Source organism: Erythrolamprus reginae, chromosome 2 (assembly GCF_031021105.1).
Source record: "Erythrolamprus reginae isolate rEryReg1 chromosome 2, rEryReg1.hap1, whole genome shotgun sequence".
Taxonomy (NCBI): domain Eukaryota; kingdom Metazoa; phylum Chordata; class Lepidosauria; order Squamata; family Dipsadidae; genus Erythrolamprus; species Erythrolamprus reginae.
Genome location: NC_091951.1, coordinates 183,899,948 through 183,927,777, shown reverse-complemented (window position 1 = coordinate 183,927,777; position 27,830 = coordinate 183,899,948).

The following is a 27,830-nucleotide window of genomic DNA, read 5'->3' as shown; positions in this document are numbered from 1 at the left end:
CACCTTTTCTATCCCATGCATGATTTTATACACTTCGATCAAGTCACCCCTTAAACGCCGTCTTTCAAGGCTGAAGAGACCAAGGCGTTGCAACCTTGTTCCATAAGGGAGATGCTCCATTTCCTTGATCGAAGTTAGATAGACAGACACACACACACACACACACACACAAACACACACACAGAGAGAGTATGATAGTTGCAATGTTCCTGGGGTCATGTGATAATCTTTTGGGACCTTCTGATAAGCAAAGTCAATGGAGAAGTCAAATTCACTTAACAATTACTGTATTTACTTAACAACTGTAGTGATTTACATAACAACTGTGGCATGAAATATCATTAAAATGGGGCAAAACTCACTTAACAAGTCTTACTTGGCGAAAGAAACTTTGGGCTCAATTATGGTTGTAAGACAAGGACTACCTATAATAAATGAAGAAACTCCTACTGAATTTAGTAAATTCTTTTTCTGATTAGATTGGCAGAGACATGCAGCAACAAGCAGCTGCCAAGCATCTACTGGTGGGAAAGACCAGATATGCAAGAAAGCAATCTACAAACATATGAAGGCGTCTTGTTTGCTGTATCCTTAACTGGGTTTCAGAAGACGGCAAGAACTGAGCAACGTTTTCACAACAGCAGAGGTGAAGAGGTGGTGCTGTTGAAGGTATCTGCACATCTGCAACATGTGACATTATTGCCCGGTTTTATGCTCCATTTCCTTTTATGACAAACAATAATCGTATCATGAAATCCCAGATGCAGTTAAGAAATACAGGAATCCCTCTTGAATAAGATAAAATATTATAATGAATGCTCAGAGAAAATTTGGGAATCAGCATAAAGGAAGCGGACTGTCTTAAAGCCTGCAGCCACAGAACACCCCACGCAAAATGAATGACAACTGTGCCTGATCTGCAATCCTGCTTAAATTCCCAGCTTGTGAGCTGCTCTGAAAGCTCCTATTTCATTCCTCCCCAAAGTAAAACACTGGTTATCCCCTCCCCGTTTTTTTACCTTTCTAAAAAAAAGATAAAAATTTGATCAATTGCTTGTTTTTTAATCTTCCTTGCAAGAATGCAGTGCCGTGGCTATGCATCAAAGCCAGTTCTTCCCTAAATGGAGAACACTTAATTATGCACACCCACACAGCTCCAGCCTCGCTGATTTCTCTACATTGAAAATACCAAACGTTCCTGAATCCAGGCAATTGGGGAAAAAAGAGTGATTTGATTATTCAGGATATCGCCTTTTGTTTATTTATTTATTTATTTATTTATTTATTGGATTTGTATGCCGCTCCTCTCCGGAGTCTCGGGTGGCTAACAGCAATAATAAAACAATGTACAATAATAATCCAATAAATACTAAAAAAGATTAAAAACCCATTAATATAAAAAACCAAACATACATACAGACATACCATACATGAAATTGTAAAGGCCCAGGGGGAAAGAGCATCTCAATTCCCCCATGCCTGGTGGCAGAGGTGGGTTTTAAGTAGCTTACGAAAGGCAAGGAGGGTGGGGGCAATTCTAATATCTGGGGGGAGTTGGTTCCAGAGGGCCGGGGCCCCCACAGAGAAGGCACTTCCCCTGGTTTTTAACATTAAGGAAGAGGAATGATGTCCTCATCAAATACCTTTTTTTCAGTCTTCTCTTTCCAATTGGATTGGAGTTAGGCTTCTAAATACTCATTACAGGTAGTCCTCAACTGGTTTTCCAAGCAGGTCATCATCATCATCATCACTGACCAGGTTTTATGACTTTTTTGGTAACAGTCAAATGAATTTGCAATAGGCATTTTTGGGGGTGCTATAAACCAGAAGTAAATGCCAGCTTCCAACCAAAAAAACCATAAATGAATCATGAACATGTAACTGGGGGATATTGTAAACAGCTATAAATGCAGGCAGATTGCCAAATGTCCAAATGTAATCACAAGAGAGCCCAGAGGTCATAACTTCGAATCGGGAATGGGACAATGTCACAGCCATCTCATCATGGCCAACTTACAGCAGGACAACTGGCCACGGCCAACTGGCTACAAGACAACTTGTTGTGGGACAATGTAACAATTCTACTTATTTAAAATATTTTTTTTAAAAAATATTTTTTGCCATTCACATTTTGTCACTCCTTTTGCATCATTTTTAAGTTATTTTATTCCACCATTTCTTGATATTAATGTAACTCGTCCTGCAGTGAAATTATCCTGTGGTAAGTTGTTCTGCAACAAGTTGGCCATGGCAAGTTGGCTGTGATGAGTTAGTTGTGGTGAACTAGCCATTTTGAATTGCCAAAGATCAGGGGTAGCAAAGTTGGCTCTTCTATGACTTGTGGACTTCAATTCCCAGAATTGCTGAGCCAATCATGCTAGCTCAGGAATTCTGGGTGTTGAAGTCCACATGTCACAGAAGAGCCAACTTTGCCTACCCCTGTCATAGACCCTTTCAAATCTGGGGCATAAGTACCTTTCTTGTGGTCCATCATAACTTCAAATGGCTCCTAAGCAACCGTAAATTGAGGCCTACCTAAACTCTGGAATTATACTGTAGTAGCCCAACAAATCTAGAAGACAACTCATTGGAGAAAGTTATTTGGACTTTCCTGACGGTTTTCTGTGACGAAGGCAAGTCCTTCAGCACGCAGGCAGGATCTGGATAATTTCTTCCAGCTGACAGAAGTCTGCCAAGGATCACTTGTGATGTTTCAGAGAGATGCCTTCATGTTCTTCTAGGAAGTCTAGAGGTCAAATGGGTGGACTTGGTTTTCTCCCTCCTAAGGGAGAAGTCTGTGCTTTTAAGAAAACCACAGGCAGGGTTTGGAATAAGATCTGACTAATGAGGGAGGGCAAAGACCCGGGTTAAGGCTTCTGCAAGCCGCTTGTCCTCCTGGAGACCCAACACTGGAGCACTGAACACCACCACTACCACCCCCTGTTGTCTCCAAGTAATTCCCCACAAAAAAGGTAGGTAAGAAAGACCTAAGAAGCATAAGGGGCATGCATAAGCACACCATTGTGCCTACCATCTCTGTCCTACTGTCCTATTGCCTAATGTACCTGTACCTATCTTGCTAATGTTTATGTGTATATCAATACCTACTATCTGGCACATGTTTGTTTGACTGACTGACTGACTGACTGACTGACTGACTGACTGACTGACTGACTGACTGACTAAATAGGTAGATAAGTAGTAGGTAGAGTGAGAGTGAGTGAGAGAGGGAGAAGGAAGGTAGGTAGGGTGAGTGAGTGAGTGAGTGAGTGAGTGAGTGAGTGAGTGAGTGAGTGGAAGAGAGAGGGAAAGGGGGAGAGAGGGGGGGAGAGGTCAATAGATGAGACAGACAGACTGAGAGAGAGAGAGAGAGAGAAGGAAAGGGGAAGAGGGGGGAGGAAAAGTCAATATATGAGCTAGCTAGATAGCTAGATATAGTGAGAGAGTGAGAAAGATAGTGAGAGAGACAGAGGGAGAGAGAGGAAGGGAAAGGGGGAGAGAGATCAATAGATGAGATAGAGACAGATAGACAAAGATAGTAGCTGTAAATCTGCAAAGGAGAGCACAGACTCAGTCAAGGAGTATCTTCCTAGCCAGGACTATCTACCGAGGCTTCTCAGCCCGTGAAGCAAAGGGCGCGCAAGATCCCCACAACCCCACAACCCGGGTCAGCGAGGACCGTGAGGGCAGCAAAATGAACTTCGAGGGCCTCGCGAAGAAGAGCGAGCGGTGGAAATGAAAACAAGGCGGGAAGCCCTTTTGGCCTCCGCCGTCGCCGCGCCCACCCCCTTCTCATTTTTCCCGCCTTGCTCCTTGTTTATTTTGCTTTCCCTCTTTCTGAATGAATCCTTCCCTCCTCCTCCCCTCCCCGCCATTTCCTTTCCTTTCCGCCCCCTGACTAGGCCTCACCGCCGCTGCCGCCTCCTTGAAACTCCGCGGCGTGCCAGTGGGAGGCCAGCGTGGGGATGAGGAGACCGGGCGGGCGGGGGAGAGCGCTTTCCTGTAAGTCACATGATTGCCCAGCTTATATAAATCACAGCTTGTTTTTCTCAGTTTGCAGGAGATTTAAAGGCACAGTTTCCTTCAAAGCAGAGGGGGGGGGGAGAGATGCTTGCTGGTTTTTGTTTTTTAAATTCTGTAAGTGCCGGTCTTTTTAAAAGAATTTTTTTAAATGATGGATAGCTGTATCTGTAGCCTTTACATTTGACTGCCTTTCTCTTGTTGAGACTCTTTCTAGAGTGCAGAGAAGAGCAACAAAGATGGTGAGGGGGCTGGAGGCTAAAACATAGGAAGAAGGATGCAGGAACTGGGCATGGCTAGTCTAGCGAAGAGAAGAACTAGGTGAGACATGATAGCAGTGTTCTAATATTTGAGGAGCTGTCACAGAGAGGAGGGTTCACCCTGTTTTCCAAAGCATCCAGACACTAGACAAAGAATAATGGATGGAAATCGATCAAGGAGAGAATCAATCTAGAAAGGAGGAATTTTCTGACGTTGAGAACCATCAACCAAAGGAACAGCTTGCCTTCAGAAGTTGTGGGGGCTTTATCATTGGAGGCTTTCAAGAAGGGACTGGACTGCTATCTGTTGGAAATGGCATAGGGTGTCCTGCTTGGGTGGGTGGGGGTTGGACTAGATGACCTACAAGGTCCCTTCCAACTCTTGTTATTCTGTTATTCCTTGTGCAATGCATGAGAAGGCAGCCACAGGTGCCACAGCCTAATGGAGACATGTTACCAGCCCTCTTGAGAAAATGAGCAGAATGGCCATGCACAAATCAATGGCTTCCCAGAAGGCGAATTCATAAAGCTCTACACCATCTCAACTAACCTCAATCTTTTAGGGCCAGAAGCTGGAGAACCGCCTTCTAAATAAAGCACCAGAATGCAGCCAGACCTCAAATTTATTTTTTCAAGAATTGCTCAAAGGTCGCCGTCGCCGATTGATTTAGAGAAAATCTTAGAAATTCAGAACATGCACTACAGCAAATCAAAAACAAACAAAAATAATGGTGGTTGTGATTAAATGGTGCAATAAAAATTGGGCAGACCTGCAGGGGGGCAATCATGCCCCCATCTTGATCCTCCTCTACTGCTGCCCCGTAGGATGAAATCATCCAGTTTATTTGTTTATAAATGAAACGTCCCATATACGAGGCAGTGTATGAATATCTAACATAAAAGCAACTCGTACAATAAAACATTAAACCTCCCCCCCAAGGCAGAGTAAAATCACTCCCCTCTACAACACTGCTTACTCATTAATAAACATCAAAACCCTATCTGAATAAAATAGTTTTTACACTCTAGTGAAATATCAGATACATCAAAGGTGTCAGCACACCTTTTCCAAGGTGTTTGGGGGCTATGACATCTGAAGAAAACGAAATAGGATGCAAAATCCTGACTTACATAAAAGGAAGATTCGCTGGACATGTTAGCACCCACAGACATCTCTAATGGTCCAGAGTCTTGTCATTCTGCTGCAAATTTAGCTACTGCACCACACATGGCAAACACTTAATGAAAATGACTTATTTATTGATTTGATTTGATTTGATTTGATTTGATCTGATCTGATCTGATTTGATTTGATTTGATTTGTATGCCGCCCCTCTCCGAAGACTCGGGGCGGCTCACAACAGTAATAAAAACAACATAGCAGTGGAACAAATCTAATATTAAAAAACATATAAAACCCTATCATTATTTAAAAAAACCAAACAGCACATTCATACCAAACATAAAACAAAGTATTTTAAAAAAGCCTGGGGGAAAGGTGTCTCAACTCCCCCATGCCTGGCGGTATAAGTGAGTCTTGAGTAGTTTACGAAAGACAGGGAGGGTGGGGGCAGTTCTAATCTCCGGGGAGAGTTTGTTCCAGAGGGCCGGAGCCACCACAGAGAAGGCTCTTCCCCTGGGGCCCGCCAAACAACATTGTTTAGTCAACGGGACCTGGAAAAGGCCAACTCTGTGGGACCTTTTCGGTCACTGGGATTCGTGCGGTAGCAGGCGGTTCCGGAGGTACTCTGGTCCAATGCCATGTAGGGCTTTAAAGGTCATGACCAACACTTTGAATTGTGACCGGAAACTGATCGGCAGCCAATGCAAGCCACGGAGTGTTGAAGAAACGTGGGCGAATCTTGGAAGTCCCACGATGGCTCTCGCGGCTGCGTTCTGCACAATCTGAAGTTTCCGAACACTTTTCGGAATATAGATGTTAAAATTACAAGTTTCCTTTATTGATAGGGTGTTTTTGGAATTAGTTTGCCCTTGCTTGCTTCCTAGAAGAGAGTAGCTGGCCTAAGGTCATCCAGTTGGCTTTGTGTCTAAAGTGGGACTAGAATTCACAGTTTCCTGGTTTCTTTCCTGATGCTTTAACCATCAGATTGGCTACACCACATTATATGACAGTCAACATTTTCTGCCCTTTATGAAATAGGAACTGTACAGAAATTTGGACAGTCTGGGTTCACATATTGGATTAAATTAGGGTTTGCTTAAGATTATTTTACTGAATATATCAACTCAACGTCAAAAATATCAAACTATGGTTTGGAATGTATGTGGATCTAACCAGCATGCCTCATTGCTATCAAGGAATGTTACAGGTGGTCCCTGAGTTATGACCACAATCGATCCCAAAATTTATGTTGCTACGTGTAACACTTGTTCAGTGAATTTGCTCCATTATATGATTTTTTTTTGCCACAGTTATAAAGTGACTCATGGCATTTGTAACCTGGTTGTTAAATGAATCTGGTGTCCCCGCTGATTTTGCTTATCAGAAAATCACAGAACGGGATCACATAATCTCAGGACACTAAAGGGTCATAAATACGAACTACTTGCCAAGCATCTGGGTTTTGATCATGTGACCACGGGGGTGCTGCACCAGTGTGAAAAACAGGCCATAAGTCACTCTTTTCAGTGTCATTGTAACTTTGAACGATCACTATATGAATTGTTGTAAGTCGAGGACTATCTGTAAATACCTGGCAAATACTATCCCAGTGATGGCGAACCTTTTTTTCCTCGGATGCCGAAAGAGCATGGGCACTATTTATTTATTTATTTACTTACTTATTTACTTACTTACTTACTTACTTACTTACTTACTTACTTATTTATTTTGTCCAATACACAATGAGGGTTTTAGTGGGTATATATCTATATACACATAGTAAAATACATGATGAAGGTTATAGAGGAAATACTCATAGTAAAATATATCTAAGAAAGAATAGAAAAGAAGATATAGTAATAGAACATATCAATGAAAGAATAGAAGAAGAGATATAGGAATAGAAGAAGGGTATAGGAGATATAGGAGAGCAATAGGACAGGGGACGGAAGGCACTCTAGTGCACTTGTACTCGCCCCTTATTGCGCATGCACAAGTGCCCACACCCATAATTCAATGCCTGGGGAGGGTGAAAACAGCTTTCCCTGCACCACCACCACCACTACCCCCCTCGAGGCTCTCTGGAGACCGGAAATGGCCAGTTTCCTAACTTCTGGTGGGCCCAGTAGGCTCATGTTTTGCCCTCCACAGGCTCCAAAGGCTTACATGGAGCTGGGGGAAGGTAAAAACGCCATTCCACATTCCCCTGGGGGCTTTCTGGAAGCCAAAAGCACCCTCCCAGGGCCTCTGTGCAAGCAAAAAAACAGCACGCACATGCACCTTGGAACTGAGCTAGGCATGCCAGCAGATATGGCTCCGTGTGCCACCTGTGGCACCCGCGCCACAGTTTCACCATCATTGTACTATTCTGTTCTTCAGCAATTTTCATACATTGCAGTGTTAGAATCATTCAATCATCATGTATGACAATGTTCATTCAATATGCCAAATCACAAACAAGCAGATCTCAGCTTTGGGAATCTAATCATTAGTATGAAATGTAAACCGTTTACTGCAGCAATATAAAAGAAATTATTTGCTTTCTTCAGTTCTATTGATCTCTTCAGAAGTTTGTTCTTTTTTTCCCTTCTTTTTTCTTCTTGTTACATCCATCAGACAAAGACCACACTGCTCTCCAAGTATCCTTTTACTTTGGAATATTTCTTTCTCTCCCTTCACTTTTATTTCCATCTCCAAACCACCATTGGCATTTGTTACTTTTGGGGAAATTTTCTATCCTGAGAATCTTAAAAATCATCACTGACGCCTGTTGGCTTTTACTGGCCATCATTCCTTGAGTAGCAGCTTGAGAGGTACAGTACTAGTTAGCAGATATCACAGTATATGCTGCAAATTTTACTGAGATCACCAGTTCCGCATGATAAAAGCTATAAAATTATTTGAAAACATTTTTGCACAATGCAATAGAAACTTATACAGATTAGGTCCCACAGAGTTGGCCTTCTCTGGGTCCCGTCGACTAAGCAATGTCGTCTGGCGGAACCCAGGGGAAGAGCCTTATCTGTGGTGGCCCCAGTCCTCTGGAACCAACTCCCCCCAGAGATTAGGACTGCCCCCACCGTCCTCGCCTTTCGTAAGTTATTAAAAGATATTATCTCCCCCTAGGCCTTTACAATTTTATGCATGGTATGTCTGTATGTATGTTTGGTTTTTTATATTAATGGATTTTAAATCGTTTTTAGTATTGGATAATTTTGTATACTGTTTTATTATTGTTGTTAGTCGCCTCGAGTCTCCAGAGAGGGGCGGCATACAAATCCAATACATCAAATCAAATCAAATCAAATCAAAAACTCATCTTTGCTACCACTGTACTACTGTAATGCTCTCTACATGGGGCTACCTTTGAAAAGTGTTCGGAAACTTCAGATCGTGCAGAACGCAGCTACGAGAGCAGTCATGGGCTTACCTAGGTATGCCCATGTTTCACCATCACTCCGCAGTCTGCATTGGCTGCCAATCAATTTCTGGTCACAATTCAAAGTGTTGGTTATGACCTTTAAAGCCCTTCATGGCATCGGACCAGAATATCTCCGAGACCCCCTCCTGCCGCACGAATCCCAGCGACCGATTAGGTCCCACAGAGTGGGCCTTCTCCGGGTCCCGTCAACTAAACAATGTCGGTTGGCGGGCCCCAGGGGAAGAGCCTTCTCTGTGGCGGCACCGGCTCTCTGGAACCAACTCCCCCCGGAGATTAGAACTGCCCCTACTCTTCCTGCCTTCCGTAAACTCCTTAAGACCCACCTTTGCCGTCAGGCATGGGGAAATTAAACATCTCCCCTGGGCACGTTTAATTTATACATGGTATGCTTGTGTGTGTGTCTGTTAGTATATGGGGTTTTTTCTTAAATCTTTAAATATTTTAATTAATTGGATTATCATGATTGTTTCACTTGTTGTGAGCCGCCCCGAGTCTTCGGAGAGGGGCGGCATACAAATCCAAATAATAAATTAATAAATAAATTAATTAATTAATTAACACACACCCCAATTGTCAAGGTCGGTGAATGGTTTGATTGGATTGTGTGATTATTTTATTATAAGGGTTTAAAATTGTATTTTTAAAAATTGGATTTGTACACTGTTTTATGTTGTTGTGAACCGCCCCGAGTCTTCAGAGAGGGGCGGCATACAAATCTAATAAATTATTATTATTATGTCAATACAACACAGCAAACGAGATCACTATGCTGGATTTCGTATTTCATCACCAGTCGGGCGCTTCCCAAGCACCTAGGCCTGCGTGATGTAGTGGAGAATTATGTTTGACGATCCCAGTAAAGCGGCCTTTTGCAATTGACAGATGGAGATTTTGTCAATTCCGATGGTTTTCAAATGTCCGCTGAGATCCTTTGGCACTGCGCCCAGCATGCCAAGTACTACTGGGACCACTTTCACTGGCTTATGCCAGAGTCGTTGCAGCTCGATTTTTAGATCTTCATATTTCACTAATTTCTCTAGCTGCTTCTCCTCAATTCTGCTGTCTCCTGGGATTGCGATGTCGATGATCCATGCTTTCTTTTTCTCCACGATCAGGATGTCTGGTGTGTTATGCTTCAGAATTCGGTCAGTCTGAAGTCTGAAGTCCCACAGTACTTCATTGAAGCACACAGTCCCCACTGATGGGTATGCCTTGTTGTGGTAGTGGGGCTTGTGTGCTTCAATGAAGCTGAGAGCTGTGCCGGTGGTAGTGTAAACTACTGGTAGGTCTAAACTTGCTGGAGTGGTCAAAGCAGAGGAGCCAGACTAAACGTATTTAAACTAATGGAGAGACAAAACAAAAAGAAGTCCATAGTGGCTCGGTTGTCGCCCAGGATAAAAAGGACCACGGTGGCTGCTGTGGAACCTGGGCAGCCATCAACAAATGAGCTACAGGAACAAAACAAACAAAGCTTCCAAATCAAAAAGCGGCAGAAATTCTCCATGTCAGAGAATCGCACAATCATGAAGTGGTGTTGTTGTTGTTGTTGTTGTTGTTGTTATTATTATTATTATTATTATTATTATTATTATTATTATTATATAGCACAGGGGTGGGTTCCTCCTGGTTCGGACCAATTCACCTGAAGTGATAGCGACCTGCTGGTGATGTCATGATGTCACCGAGCTGGATTGGTCTGTGCCAGGCTGTGGGCGCCGCCATCTTAAAAAACATTCATTTTCTCCCCGATTTTTTTTCTTCTGTGCAGGTACAGAAGCCAAGTTTCCGGCACTGTGCATGTGGTTGCCAGCTTGTTTTTGGCAGTTTTTGGATGGGGGGTTTACAGTAGATGCATGCGGTCACACACAGTGCAAGAGGAAGCGAAACAGCAGTGAGATAGGTTGGAACCAGTGAAGGGCTGCAAAAAAATTTACTACCATGCTGTGGGCGTGGCTTATTTTATGGCTTGATTATCATGTGACCAGGGATGGTTTAAAGGACATGTGACTGGCTTAAAGGTGGTCAACCTTACATCACTCACATCAAGGGTTTGGATTAGGGCTAGGGTGCCTGGCCTCTCCTCGCCTCAAAGAGATACAATTTCCCTATCTATTTACTATTACTGAACATCCAAAATATACTATTTAATTCTATGTATATATGCCATATGTGTACCTACATATTACACACAGGCACACAAAAATATACATTATTTATTTATTTATTTATTTATTTATTTATTTATTCTTTGTCCAATATACAATACATATGGAATAAAATAGACATTAAGTAGTATATATAGGGATAGTAAGTAAAAAAGAAGAGGAGTGGATGAGAGGGAGAGAATATATAGGATATATGAGAAAAGGAAAGGTAATTGGACAGGGGACGTTAGGCACACCAGTGCACTTATGTACGCCCCTTACTGGCCTCTTAGGAACCTGGAGAGGTCAATCGTGGAGAGTTTAAGGGAGAAATGTTGGGGGTTGGGAGTAGACACTATAGAGTCCGGTAACGAGTTCCACGCGTCGACGACTCGATTGTTAAAGTCATATTTTTTACAGTCAAATTTGGAGCGGTTAATATTAAGTCTGAATCTGTTGCATGCTCTTGTGTTGTTGCGGTTGAAGGTGAAGTAGTCGTTGACCGGAAGGACATTGCAGCATATGATCTTGTGGGCAATACTTAAACTGTATGTGTATGTATACACACACACACACAAGAACAGCTCTTCTAAAATTATACACATTCAACCTCATTTACTGCAATAGGAAAACATACCCAGAGCCCAAAGGAAAAAAAGAAAAAAAATCAAAACTTTTCTACCAGTTCTATGTACCTGACCGTACCCATAGGAACCCATCATTGTTTGGAAACCATCCCTGATACAGTGTATATTGATTTGTTTTATACCTCTGATATCATCAAATGACTAGATAACTTTTCTATTCTATTCTTCTATAACTTTTTTTCCCTAATTCTCCTCAGAAACACAGGGAACAAAACGAACCAATCAACATCTTTTCTAGCTGAACAATAGGAGACCATAAAAATGTCACTCAACCCAGGGCCCTGCTGGAAGTTAGTGCAGGTTCTGGATCAACAGAAATCCTGTTACACCCTCTCCCGTCACATACAGTGCTGGTTATGACCTATAAAGCCCTTCATGGCATCGGACCAGAATATCTCCGGGTCTGCCTTCTGCTGCACGAATCCCAGTGACCAGTTAGGTCCCACAGAGTGGGCCTTCTCCAGGTCCCGTCAACTAAATGATGTCATTTGGCAGGGCCCAGGGGAAGAACCTTCTCTGTGGCTTTGACGTCACGAAGATGTCCTTCCTGGAATCCACGTTTTGGCTGGCCAGGAAGGACGTCTCCGTGACATCAAAGCTCCACCCCTGGAATTCCCTATTGGGATTCCCCACCTCTGTTTGAGCCTCCCGACCGGCCGACAGCTCCACGGCTCTTCTGCGAAGGTGACAGCTGGACGGCGGTGCTTCTCAGTGTTCTCCCGAACCCGAACGCCAAACCCGAACTTTTGCCAAACTTCCAGGTTCGGCGTTCACGAGAACGCCGAGAACCCCCCGGCTGTTTCAGAAGGTGACAGATGGGTGGCGGCACTTCTCGGCGTTCTCGGCATTCTCCCAAACCTGAACCCGAACCCGAACTTTTGCCGAACTTCCGGGTTCGGCGTTTGTGGCAGCGGGTTTGTAAGGCAAAAAAAAGTTCGTAAGAAGAGGCAAAAAAATTCTGAACCCCAGGTTCGTATCTCGAAAAGTTTGTATGACGAGGGGTTCGTATCACGAGGTACTACTGTGTTTCTTTTTCCAAAGGGAAATGAGATTGTCATACTTGTCGGAATCTTCTTAAATCCAGTGGGGTTTTCCTTGAGTTTGCATGCAGGGGCAGCAGAAAAGTCGCTTTATGCTCCACGTCACTTTTTCAGATTGGAATCCAAGTCGCAGCACTGTCCCCAAAATAGCACCTACAAAGCAAACAACATTATGAACAAGATGCTGAAGGTTGTGATCTAATAGGACTAATTTTCTTCCATGTCACTTCATACAGAAAAAAACCATTAGACAGCTTTCAGCAAGATATTCCCTGCTGCAATATGTGAGCCGCCCAAGTCTTCAGAGAAGGGCGGCATACAAATCTAATAAATTGAATTGAATTGAATAATTTTTAAAAGAACTGTTACCAGTTTAACCCAGCAAAATACTGGGATTAATTTGATGGATGTTCTGGAGTTGAGGGGGGGGCGGAGGTTGCCTTTGTTGTTGGAGGAAAACAAGCCAATTGCAAAGTCCTAGCGTATTGGTCAGAAGTTCGGTATTTTGAATGACTGTCAGGAATAGAAAGTGGGGAGAGAGTATTATTTTACAATGGTGTCAGTAAAGGAAGGGGCATTTATCTGATGGTACTCGAACACTGAAAGGTTAGCAGGCTATAAAGCTCAGGAGGACAACATAGGAGGTGTGGCAAAGAACATATAGAGCAAAATCTTTACTTTTTCTTCAGCCTTCTGGGCTAGGGTTAGGGTTTGAGGCATCTAGTGATGATTGTTTGGATTTTTACACCCAAGATCTAATAGAGCAAGGGTTCCCAGCCTACAGGTCACAGACTGATATCAGTCTGTGACTTAACTCCTTGAACAACTAGTATAAGTCCATGGCCTGTTAGGAACTAGGTCATACAAGTGGGAAGTGAGGAAGCAAAGCTTCAACTGCACGTGTGAAATCTAGATTGTGTGTAGAACCATCTCCAACACACAAACATACACACACAGAGTCTGTGGAAGACAATTTCTCTTCCAAAACCAGTCCCTGTTGCCAGAACGATTGGAAAGAGCATGGTATTATGTACTGTGCTGTTTTTTATTATTGTTGTGAGCCGCCCCGAGTTTGCGGAGAGGGGCGGCATATAAATCCAATAAATCTAATCTAATCTATTTCACAGCTAAGCAAATCTTGTGGACTCACTCGAAGAGGTTTGGCTGTGACACTGTCACAGCTGCTCTTATCTGCTCTCTTTGTTTTTCTCTCTCACAGCTTTCAAGGACTGTTATCTGTGTGTGAGCTAATTTGCTCAGTTTAAAGTGCACGTCCAGAGCTTTATTTTGGATAAACTGCTTTTCTGTTTACTTTATAACAGCGTGTGTGTTTGAACTTACGTTTCTGACTTAATTGGGGCTCGTAACGTGAAGCCCAGCATAACACAGACCAGCAGGGATGTGTGTGTGTGTGTAAGGGATAATTCCACTCACCTGTCACCACTGCGACCAAGTTCTGAAAGGGTCAAGGCGCAGTAGTGGACTACGGCCCAGGGGTTGGGGACTCCTGACATAAAGGGACCCTGTCACAGCCATAGGAATGAGGCAATGACAAATCACATCTGAGAGGGAAAAAACTGCAGGGACTTATCCAAACAGTCTCCAAGAATTGGACATGATTGAACAGTAAACCAAAAATAGCAACCTATTTTCAGGCAAGACTTAGCTTGTAAAAGTAACTTGAAACTTCTGTGACAAATGTATATTGTGACACTGCAATACATACAATGCCTCTTTTATTATGACACACTTAAGTACACAAGGGGTGGAGTTTGAGCTGTCACTGAATGAGGCCTATTTCAACTCTTTTGGCTGAAATTTCACTTGTTTACGGCAGGATATTGGAAGAAAGGGATTTTCTTCCAACCTCTGCCCCAGGTGCATTTTGCCTGCCTTTGGCCAATTTTAAAAACTGGATTTTAAAAAATTATCCGGTAAAACTGGGATTTTTAATGACTTGTGTTAAAATGTTATGTTGTTGATTTCTTCTAATGTGCGATTTACTTTGCAATTAAATAACCTCTATGGCAGCTGTCCCCAAACTACGGCACGCGGGCCACATGCGGCCCACTGAGGCCATTTATCTGGCCTTTGGGTCTTTTCCAAGGCCGCACTGGAAAAGCAGTGAGAACGTCCCCCTCAATCTCATCTCACCTGAGGTAAAGTAAGGCTTGCTGAAAGCCGAGCTGGGCACAACACACACACATACACGCACACACCCGCCTCCTCCTCCTCTTTGAGTTGCTACCTCCCGTTTTCTGAATGGGGATTGAATGGGAGTCCGTCCGGGGTTGGAGGGTGGAGGCTTGTCGGGCGAGTCCTTCACGAGGAGAGAAGAGGGAGAGGGAAAGAGGGAAAAGAGAGAGAAGTGGAGAGAAAGAAAGAAAAGGGAAAGAGAATGGAAAAAGAGCGAGGGAAAGAGAAGTGGAGAGGAAGGAAGGAGGGCGGGAAGGAAGGAAGGGGGAGAAAGAGAGGGAGGGAGGAAGTGAGATAGCAAGAGAGAGAGTGACAAAGAGACAGAGCAAGAGACAGAAAGAAAGCAAGAGAGAGAGAGAAAGAGAGAGAGAAAGAAAGAAAGCAAGAGAGAGAGAGAGAGAAAGAAAGCAAGGGAGAGAAAGAGAAAGAAAGAAAGAGAGAGAGAGAAAGAGAGTGTGAGAGAGACAAAGAAATAGGGTATGTGCAGTGTGCATAGGAATCTGTTCATGTTTTTCTTTATAGTCCGGCCCTCCAATAGTCCGAGGGACAGTGAACTGGCCACCTGTATAAAAAGTTTGGGGACCCCTGCTCTATGGGATGCTGGTTTCCATTCTGTGTATGTCCTTTTTTTTTTAATGTTTTCCTCAGAAGAAACGATCCAAAGAATGCAGCTCTGGCCGCACAAAAAGGACATCTATTTGCTTAATTATGTAACCTTCACTGAGCACACTATGCGCCCAACAGGTATTTGATTGTAGGCTTGAGCTAGGAAGAAAATAACACCGAGATGCCAAGAATGGATTGAAATTCTTCCCCTGTAGCTGAGCCCCTTTCATGAGGAAGCAAAGCAAGGGAAGACTTGGCAAGAGCCAGCTCTGGCTTCTTTGCACAATTAGGAGCACAGAAACTCGGGGTAATACTTAAAATGTGTGACCCAGCTCATGCCAAAAACAGGTCCAACTAGCAAAACAAACCCAGATTGACAAGAGACCCTAGAGCAAAATAGGAAGCTTGATTAAGAATCCACTAGGCCTGAAGCTCACTTTGTCAAGTAACACCCCCCAATAAAAAAAAAAACTCTGAGGCTTGAGTTTCCTCAAATTTCTCTTTATTAGAGATGTCATATTGGCACATCTGGGAAAACCTGAATCTGAAAGCTTCCGGGTTTTAAACCCCCCCCCCCCCCAAAAAAAGAGGCCCAGCCACTGCCCCAGCACCCACATGTCCATCTCATCACCTCGAGGCTCGACTGCTGTAACGCTCTCTACATGAGGCTACCTTTGAAGAGTGTTCGGAAACTTCAGGTCGTGCAGAATGCAGCTGCAAGAGCAATCATGGGATTCCCTAAATATGCTCAACACTCCGCAGTCTACATTGGTTGCCGATCAGTTTCCGGTCACAATTCAAAGTGTTGATCATCACCTATAAAGCCCTACATGGCACCAGACCAGGGTATCTACGAGACCGCCTTCTGCCGCATGAATCCCAGCAACCGGTTAGGTCCCACAGAGTTGGTCTCCTCCGGGTCCCGTCGATGAAACAATGTCGTTTGGCGGGCCCCAGAGGAAGAGCCTTCTCTGTGGCGGCTCCAACCCTCTGGAATCAGGTCCCTCCAGAGATTAGAACTGACCCCGCCCTCCTTGCCTTTCGTAAACTCTTTAAAACCCGCCTCTTTCGTCAGGCGTGGGAGAACTGAAACATCTCCCCCTGCCTATGTAGTTCTTTGTGTATGATATGACTGTATGTATGTTTTCATATATTGGGGTTTCTTGTTTTTTAGACTTTTTAAATGTATTATTGTTATTTTAGATTCTAACTATTAGATTTGTCATTATATATTGTTTTTATCATTGTTGTAAGCCGCCCCAAGTCTACGGAGAGTGGCGGCATACAAATCTAATAAATAATCATCATCATCATCATCATCTCATGGAAACTTTACAATGGACCTCAAGCATCTTGCAGTGTGTGCCTCTCCATTCTTCCTTCATACTCTGGGTCCTTGGTTTCCAAAGGAGATGCAAACGTTTCTGTGTTGATTTGGGGAGCCATGTCATCTGCTGGTGTTGGTCCACTGTGATTCATTAAGTCCAGGGTCAACACAGCCATCTACCAGGAGATTTTGGAGCAATCCATGCTTCCATCCGCATACGAGCTTTATGGGGATAGTGACTTAAATTTTCCAGCAGGACGTGGCACCTGCCCACACTGCCAAAAGCACTAAAACCTGCTTCACTGACCATAGGATTACTGTGCTTGATTGGCCAGCAAACTCTCCTGACCTGAACCTCATAATCTATGGGGTATTGGCAAGAGACCGAGAAAGATGAGAGACATGAGACCGAACAATGCAGAAGAGCTGAAAGACACTATTGAAGCATCCTGGTCTGCCATAACACCTCTTGCAGTGCCACAGGCTGATAGCGTCCATGCCACACCACATTGAGGCAATAATTACTGCAGAAGGGACCCAAATGAAGTACTGAGTACATATGCATGCTTATACTTTTCAGAGGTCTGATATTGTTCTATGTACAATCCTTGTTTTATTGATCGCATGTAGTATTCTAATTTTCTGAGATGGTGGATTTGGGGTTTTCATGAGCTGTGTCCCATAATCACAGTTATGACAAATCACAGCTTGAATTATCTTGCCTTGCATGTTATGAGTTTCTCTCATATGTTACATTTCACCTTTTAAGTTGCATTACTGAAATAAATGAACGTTTGCATGATATTCTAATTTTTTGAGTTTCACCTGTATTGGTGAGTTCTGTAGATGAAGTTTGCTGTTAGGAAAATTGTGTGTACATGTCCATGACCTTATAAAAGCCGTGAAGCTTGATTCCAAGATATCTATCTTCTCTGTCTTAATTCCTTTGTCTGGAGTTACCCAAGTTAATCTTCTTATTTTTAGAACAAGTTGTCAGAGGGGAAAAAAATGCAAGGGTGATGCTACACCAGGGGTTTCGCAGACTATGAAGTTTATCTTCCTTGGGGAGGTGCAGGCAAAATCCAGGGGAGGTGTGAAGAATCTTTTAGTTCTATATTGTCACAATATATCCATCTTTCCCAAAGTTTCACAGCATTGTTTTTAATTGTTCGTTTGTGTTCATTTTGGTTTTAGGATATTTAGAGGAGGTGTGGACATTAAGATTACATTAATTAATTAACCCTAGGTGTTATATCCTATAATAGGGTATAATATAACATATTATTATAATATAATAAATAATAGTATAATGTAGTGTAGTGTAGCATAATATAGTATAATAAAATAATATAACATAATATATAATATAATACAATATAATATAACATAACATAACATAACAAAATATAATATAATATAATATAACATAATATAACATAATATAATATAATAAATATAATAATGCTAAAAAAAAAGGGAGCACTCAAAGAACACATCCTAGATCTGAACGAATGAAATATTCTCATGGAATACTTTGTTCTGTACAATGTTGAATGTGTACAACAGCATGTGAAATTGATTGTCAATCAGTGTTGCTTCCTAAGTGGACAGTTTGATTTCACAGAAGTTTGATTTACTTGGAGTTATATTGTGTTGTTCAAGTGTTCCCTTTATTTTTTTGACCAGTGTATAACAACATAAGATAGATCAGATCAGATCAGATCAGATCAGATCAGATAACATAACATAACATAACATAACATAACATAATACATAGTTTAAATATATAATGTATAGGTGTTACACCCTATACCAGTGATGGCAAACCTTTTTTTCCTTGGGTACTGAAAGAGCGTGGGCGCACGCTATTGTGCATGCGCGAGTGCCCACACCCATAATTCAATGGCCTGGGGAGGGCAAAAACACCTTCCCCCGCCCCCTGGAGGCCCTATGGAGGCCACAAACGGTCTGTTTCCCAACTTCTGGTGGGTCCAGTAGGCTCCTATTTCGCCCTCCCCAGGTTCCAGAGGCCTCCTCCATCCCCCTGGAGGCTCTCTGGAATGCCCTCCCAGAGCCTCTGTGTGAGCCAAAAATCAGCTGGCTGGAACATACATGCACGTTGGAGCTGAGCCAGGGCAACAGCTCAGGTGCCAGCAGATATGGCTCTACATACCACCTGTGGCACCCATGCCATAGGTTCACCATCACTGCCCTATACCTTATTATATTTAATATTATATTATATAACTATACAACATCTATACCTTACAGGTGTTATACCCGATAGGTGTTGCTAGATTTCTGCTTATCAATTGTTTTGTTTAACAACAAAATTGCCTGTTCCAATTGTGGGTATCACATGAGGACTACTTGTATTGGAAATCAACATCCCGTTTTCAGAAATCACGTATGAGGCAAAATCATTTGCTGGAGCTGTTTTGCTGGACTAGATGGTAAATGCCTGGAACCACACTGCGCCTGGCTTTTCCATTACGCCTCTAAGGCTTTTATGGGCTTCAAAAGGAGCCTAGCTGGGTATCAAGATGCTTGAGAAAGGAACTTCTCTTCATTCAGATACTGGGAGAAGAACAGTTGGTCAGTGGGCAGAAGCAGCTTTTTACCAGAATTTACCTCATTAATCTAATACATAGGTGTCAAACTCTTGGCATCACATTGCCATCACGTGACGAATCACAACGTTTTCCCTCTTCACGGAGCTGGGTCAGTGGTGGCCTGCATGTGGCGCATCCAGCCTGTAGGCCGCCAGTTTGTCACCCCTGAATGGATCTGATCCACAATCACAATTATGTGATAATAAAATTGGTTGAGTGCCACAAATGTCCTTGATTATTTATTATTATTATTTTGATTATTTGCTTTGGGCCATTTGGTGAAATAGCTTTTAAACTGGGAACAGCATTGTTATTTTCTTTAGTAAAGTGGTTCTCAAACTGTGGGTGGGGACCCCTTTGGGGGTCGAACGACCATTTCACAGGGGTCGCCCAAGATCGTGGAAAAAGACAAATTTCCCATAGTGTTAGGAACTAAAGCTTCTTTTCCGGCACCTTGGGACATATTTTTACAATCCGACCAATCAGGCGTTTACAGTGGGGTGCCCCTCTGACCTTCCTGCCAATCAGCTTAAAGTTCTGTTGGAGGAATTGGCGATAGACCTATGATTGGGGGTCACTACAACATGAGGAACTCTGAGTCTTCTGAGATGGGCGGCATACAAATCTAATAAATAAATAAGTATTAAGGGGTTGTGGCATTAGAAAGGTATAGCTAGCCATACCCTTAATGGGATTTGATCCTGTAGCTTCTGCCTAGTAAGGCAGAGAATTAACCTCTAGGCCACAGGATCTCATCCCTTCAGCTTTGTACCAGGGAGGGGCTATGTGTTTTTTCTGTCGTATCACCCTGGTATATTGAAGGAGTGTCACAGCTCCTTTTTGCCTCTAGGCCCAACCCTGGGCCATTTCAAGGCAGTTAATTTATTCATAGCCGACAAACTATATTCTGTATGTATCATATGTTTTTGCTGAATTTTTAAAATTAAGGGAGATTCGGTCTTGTTCTGGCCATACCCTTACTGGGATTTGATCCTGGGGCTTCTACCTTGTAAGGCAGAGAATTAATCTCTAGGCCACAGGATCTGATCCCTTCAGCTTTGTACCAGGGAGGGGCTATTTTATTTTTTCTGTCGGATACTGTATATATAAGTATTCATACTGTATACTTATACATACAAATGTTTGTGTGTCTTGCCTTCATTTCTTATTGCATCTCTCACACACAAACACCCTTATTTGCATTTAAAACACATCAGTGAATATCACTGATGAGAAATGCATCCATTAAAGTATATGTATATATTGTTTGAATGTGTGCACGCACCATCTAAGTTCCCCTTTAATCAAAAGGCTAGATACGCCTGCAACAAACAAACCTTCATCCTCATCCGTTGGCATTTTTTTCTTCATCCCTTTTTCCAGCTTTTTAAAATAAGTTTTCAAAGCTAGGGAAGGTGACCTCAGTATTTTGCAGTAATTTTAATACTATTATCGGTCTGTAGGTGTTTCCCCCTCCCCTCTGTCCCCAGCAACTCATTTTTATGCTCCACTTTTACTCTAACCATGCTATGTTTTTTCCCTCCTAATAAAGTAGCAGAGTGGTATGTAATTAAATATGACAGCAAGGTTTATCATCTTTTCTCAACCCTTCCCAGCTCCATTTAAATCTGCTTTGATTTTTTTATAAAAAAAAGAAACAATAGGCTTGTCAGTGAATTGTGAACAGTTGGGAGAGCAATGTAATTTAAGAAGCGTTGCCTTCGTCTCTTACCGCGTGACATCTCCTTTCTTCCCAACCTCTGTCTCCAGCCTGTGTTGATGCTGCCAACTGTAGCAAATTACCAGTGTAAGCCCATAAATGTCTATTCAGTTCACTAAACTCTCTGGGACTTGCTCCCATGTAATGTATTGCAAATGAACATTGTTTGAACAGAAGCAAAAGGCAGAAAGGGGCTGGATCACCAGTGGAACCTTTTTCTCCTCGGTTGCAGAATTCTTCGCCATCAATTTGGATTTGAGTAATTGCCTGCCACGAAATTCGCCAGCTCCCCGAGTGATGTTGCAGACTCCCATTTTCCTCCTTGTCCTTTTTGAAGTAGTGTTTGGGAAAAGGAAGAGTTAAACACAAGCCCGTTGCAACAGCTTGCTACTCTAAATGGAGTACAGTGATACCTCATCTTACAAACCCCTCATCATACAAATTTTTCGAGATACAAACCCAAGGTTTAAGATTTTTTTTGCCTCTTCTTCCAAACTATTTTCACCTTACAAACCCAAGCCACTGCCACTGGGATGCCCCACCTCCGGACTGCCTGTTTTTGCGCTGCTGGGATTTCCTTGAGGCCCCCCTCCATGGGAAACACCACCTCCGGACTTCTGTTGCCAGCGAAGTGCCCATTTTTGCGCTGCTGGGATTCCCCTGAGGCTCCCCTCGCTGGGAAACACCACCTCCGGACTTTTGTTGCAAGCGAAGCGCCTGTTTTTGCGCTGCTGGGATTCCCTGAGGCTCCCCTCCATGGGAAACACCACCTCCCGACTTCCTTGTTTTTGCGATGCTGCAGGGGAATCCCAGCAGTGCAAAAATGGGTGCTTCGCTGGCAACGGAAGTCCAGAGGTGGGGTTTCCCAGCAAAGGGAGCCTCAGCGAAATCACAGCATCACAAAACACGGAAGTCCAGAGGTGGGTGGTGAAAAATGGCCATTTTTCCTAACTTCTGGTTTGCCCGTTGGCTGGTTTTCACACTCCCAGGCTTCAGTAAGGGTTGGGGTGAAACCTCCGGAAAATGAAATCAGCTGGCTAGTGCGTGCGTGCCCACTAGAGCGTCTCATATGCCCTCCGATATGGCTCTGCATGCCATCTGTGGCTCATGTGCCATAGGTTCGCCATCTCTGACGTATAACAATCACAGAGACGGAAGGGACCCTGGAGGTCTTCTAATCCAACCCCCTGCTCAGGCAGAAGGTTCATGTCAGCACATTCCAAAGTGAAGCCAGCTCTGACCTCCCATAATTTACGGCCTCAATCATTTTATGACCCTGCTTCACTTCCGAGATCAGACATGATCGGGTGCTTTCAGGGTAGTATGGCTGTAAACTAATTTCAGACTAATGATTGTTCAATTTCTTAAAAATTTTAAAACTTCCAGTGTTGGAGCATTCACAACTTCTGGAGGCAAGTTGTTCCACTGGTTAATTGTTATGTCAGGAAATGTCTCCTTAGTTCTGGACATTTCTCTTTAATTCTCTTAGTCCCTGTTTCACTGAAAGGCCTTTTATATGGCAATAGCACTTAGCAGTAACACTTAGACTTATATACCACTTTACAGTGCTTTACAGCCCTCTCTAAGCGGTTTACAGAGTCAACATATATTGCCCCCAACAAACTGAGTCCTCATTTTACCAAACTTGGAAGGATGGAAGGATGAGCCTCCTTTTATTGATACATGCTCCATACTTGACACTTCTCATTCAATAGTGCAGCGGTTTCCCAGCTCTGTTTACTGGAAGTGGTGGCTGCAGCAGTGGTGGGAAAGGAGAGGATGGTTTCAAGCACACGCCCATTGCTTGCACAAATGATGCTTTGGGAGATCACCCACCGCTTGTGCGCCCTTGTTCTCAATGGGCCGTGGACCGATACCCAGGGCCGCTATCAGGAATTTTGGGGGCCCATACAGCCTAAGTGTCTGGGGGGCCCCACACCATTTAAAAACTACTTTATTTTGCGACATACCGATTATGTATTAAACGCCCCCCCCCCATTTTTCAATTTGGTCGGGACCCTGGCGCCAGTAGCAGTAATACTAGCCTATCGGCGGCCCTGCCGATACCAGTCCGCTCACTGACGATTGGGGACCCCTGCACTAGTGCATAGGTCTGAAAGAAACAGAAAGAAAGAAAATATTGCCAATGCACCATCCTGCTGTCATTTAGAATGGAAGGAGAAATTGACAACATTCTTGTCAATTGCACTGCACAAACAAGGCCCAAACAGTCCCACATTTTTGTAAAAAAAAGAAAAGAAAAAGAAAAAAGTACTACCATTCTGCTCCTTTCCAAGAAAGAAAGAAAGAAAGAAAGAAAGAAAGAAAGAAAGAAAGAGGGAGGGAGGGAGGAAAGGAAAAAGGAACAAAAGAAAGAAAGAATGAAAGAAAGAAAGAAGGAAGGAAGCAAGGAGGGAGGGAGGGAGAGAAAAAAGAAAGAAGGAAGGACAGAAGGAAGGAAGGAAAAAAGAAAGAAAGAAAGAAAGAAAGAGGGAGGGAGGGAGGAGGGAGGGAGGGAAAAAGAAAGAAAGAAGGAAGAAAGAAAGGAAGGAAGGAGGGAAAAAAGAAAGGAAGGAAGAAAGGAAGAAAGAAAGACAGAAAGAAAACGTCTAACATTTTATTAATGTATCGATCAGTTCATTGGGAGGAAATGGAGAAAGGTTCGTTTGGCTGAGAAAGACAGTAACCGAGCAAAAAGTGACTGAAAGGAAGGATCATTTCAGCCACAGAACAAAGTAACCAATTGGAGGTAAGGAATTTGCTTACAACAAAATGAAGTGCAGCAGGCAAACCAGTGGTGATTACAGTTTCCAAGCTGGCACAAGTTAAAAAATGCTGCGTTCAAGACATAGCAGGAAAAGTGAATAAAAACCGCCTTCCTGATGGGCTGGGGACGTCAACATATTTTCCCACTCTTTAAAATGATTAATGTTCAGTACTTGTACATTGTTTGAATCAACCCAACGTCATTTTATTTGTATCAATGTATAAAGAATATTGTATATGTATGTATCGTTCTCGTATGCTTTATCTGCAGTCCTGCAGAGGAGAAACAGGCTGATAATTGCCTGATAATACAGAAAATACAATTGCGAGATTAGGTATCCAAGTCTACAGCTTGAATCTATTGGCTACGATCATTTTCCTGTGGGTCACTGAACCATTTACTCAAACGTAATTTTCTTGCTCCACAGTTAATAGTTAAGGCAATTTGTGGTTTAACATTGTTACGAACACAGCCATAGGGAAAGCAAAGGCTACCTTATATGGCTGCAACAGTCTGGAGAACCATTAGCATTTAAAAAAATGTTTTCTATATTTCTTTGCTACCATCTAAAGGGCATCTGGATATCTGCATACCATTCAGTTTGCTCTTCAATTTTTTTCTGGTCCTCTGGATGTACTCTTTGCTGATCAGTTTTCACATGGCCGTGCTTGATATTATCCAGTTGCATGATGCCCAAGTATCTGTACGCTTCTGGCTGGTGGCACTTGATGGTTTGACCATTTGGCATTTCAATGCCCTCACTTTCAGTGATTTTTTCCTTTTTCAGTGCCGCTGTGGCACATTTATCCAGGCCAAACTCCAAGCTGATGTCATTCCTGAAGATTCGCACAGTGTTGGTTAGTGACTGTATCTCAGTTTCTGATTTTTCATACAACTTCAGGTCATCCATATACAGCAGGTGTGAAATTTTGGGTGAATTCCTAGCAGTTTGGTAGCCTAGGTTTGTTTTCTGTAGGATGAGTGACAGCAGGCTTATAGCGATGATGAATAGCAATGGAAGATGCCCCTTCTGATGTTGATCAGTCCATAGCTTTCATTCCCAACAAAAAGCTCAGTCTTCCAATATTTCATCGCCTTTTATATGAATTTCCTGATGTTTCATTGACTCCAATGACTTACGTCGTCGTCGTTATTATTATTATTATTATTATTATTATTATTATTATTTATTAGATTTGAATGCTGCCCCTCTCTGAAGCCATAGCTGAATCAGCTAATTCTCAAGTTAATATGTGTAGAATAGAGTAGGATAGAGTGGGGTAGAGTAAGGTAGAGTAGAGTAAAGTAGAATAGAACAGAACAGGACAGAATAGTATAGAATAGAATACTTTATTGGCCAAGTTTGATTTGACACACGAGGAATTTATCTTTGGCGCATATGCTCTCAGTGTACATAAAAGAAAATATACATTCGTCAAGAATCACGAGCTACAACACTTAATGATTATGTACTAAATCATCTTGTTGCTTAAAAAATAAAGTTAAAGATATTTATTAGGAATTTGCAGAGAATTTTTACCAATTCATTTTAGGTGGACACACAGAGTGTATTTCACCTGACCTGAACTAGTCACCATTTTTGCCTAGAACATCAGAGGTGTGTGTGAATTCAAATTATTCCATTAATAACTTCAGTGGCCTGATTCTGTTGACCTTTAGCTGACTCTTTCAGGAATTCCTAAGGATAAGATTGAGTCACAGGGAAGTCAAGACTGAGATGTGGCACCATGTAGATTATGGTCTGTTTATGTCTGGGAATGCCCTTTGTTCAAAGCCATGGTCTAGTAAGGAAAAGGCGGAGAGGATTTCTCAAGTCGTATTTTAAGTCTTTTGAATTCTTTGGAAAAGGAAATTTGATAAACAGAAGTGCAGATTCCTGAAACTCCACACTGGCCATCAATGAAGATAACTGGAGGATGTTCCAGAGGAGAGATTCTCCGCTGTGACACCAAACGTCAAATCGTGGTTTGACATAAATTCAGTCAATAAAATAAAAACAAGCACCTCATTTTTTTTCTCACCATAGCAAATATTCACATATTTTCTATCTCTCCCCCCCCCCTCTTTTTTTTCCCCTAAAGGCTGGTGGAACCTCAAGAAGGTTTTCTTAGAAACAGTAACACCCTTCTAATAAGTAAAGGCATTTCCGGGTTTTTAACAGCCCTCAGAAGACAAAGAGTGCTCTATCTCTAGGAAAGGACTTACCTTCCTTTCAGGAAATATGCAAGAGCCAATTTGTACTTCTACAACTCAGAAACCCAGAGCTATCTTCCCTTGAGCAACGGAAGGACAAAGGGATTAGGAAGACCAATCCTTGAATACAGCTCACCTGTCTGGAACCCACACCACATATCGGACATAAATACATTAGAAAGTGTCCAGAGATACTTTACGAGAAGAGCCCTCCACCTCTTTGCTCGCAACAAAATACCTTATGCAACCAGACTTGAAATCCTGGGCTTAGGAAGGTTAGAACTACATTGCTTTCAGCACGACCTAAGCATAGCTCATAAAATTAACTTCTACAACATCCTACTTGTCAACGACTACTTCAGCTTCAACCACAACAATACACGAGCACGCAACAGATATAAACTCAAAGTGAACCACTGCAAACTTGATTGTAGAAAATACGACTTTAGCAACAGAGTGGTTAATGCCTGGAACTCACTACCTGACTCTGTGGTTTCATTACCAAACCCCCAAAACTTTACCCTTAGACTGTCCACTGTTGACCTGACCCAATTCCTAAGAGGTCAGTAAGGGGCGTGTATAAGCGCACCAGCGTGCCTACTGTCCCTGTCCAATTGTTCCCTCTTATCAGTACCCATCTTATAGATATAAACAATGTTATATCTATGTATATTACAAATACGTACTTGACTAAATAAATAAATACATAAATAATAAATGGCAATTAGAGAGCTCCCTGGTGCTAGGTACTTTGCATAATTCCACAACTTGGATGGAATCTGATAATTGTACAAGTTTCCAGTTTGATTGAGAATCCTTGGGAAAAAATCCAAAAATCGGTATGTTTTGATTTTATAGTTTAGTTGGAACACAAGGGGAATTACATAAGGCAACTATAAACAATAAATTGGTATAAAGCCAGCAGATGATGTAGCCAGGAGAATGGCGCCATCTGCTGGATAAAATAAAACTATGTACTGTAATGGTAAACTTCCTGTCTGACCTCAACTACGGGAAATTCTTGTGCCAGAGGAGTCATATCTTGGTTTGTTGCACCAAAAACAAGATTCTTCAGGATTAGTCATGAATGAAAATCCAATTAAAGAAAAATCATGTCTGTTAAATCAGCGGCCCGCAAACTTTTTGGGGCACCAGGGACCGGTTCTGTGGAGAGAGATTTTTCTGAGGACTATTTTAAACTATTTACAGAGAGAAGAAAACAAGATTGAAATAAAAATATACTTGTCTTAGTTATATTTTAATTAATGGGACAGGATAACTATTTCCATTTTTGTTGAACATGATATAATTTCTGTGTAATATGTGAAGATGTCAAAGGAGGCACATTATTTTTAACCAATTATTTTCCTATATTTTTATGATCGTTTATGCACATATTAATCTAATTCTTAATAAATTACCGAAGAAAAATGTGCAGAATAAAATAAATCAATAAAATTAATTTTAAGATTGAACTAAAACATATTCCAAGGGTATCAAACTCACAGTGTCACGGTGGCATCACATGATGTATCAGAACTTTCCACCCCCTTTGGTGTGGGCGTGGCCCATGGGCCAGGTTTGACAGCCCTGATCTATTCTCATGTACATAAAATTAAAGGATGTATAGGCCTAGAGCTGCTTTCTCAAATACAGTATTGTAACATCAATTTTCTGTGCATTCTGTTAAACTAGCCAGGGACAAAGAAACT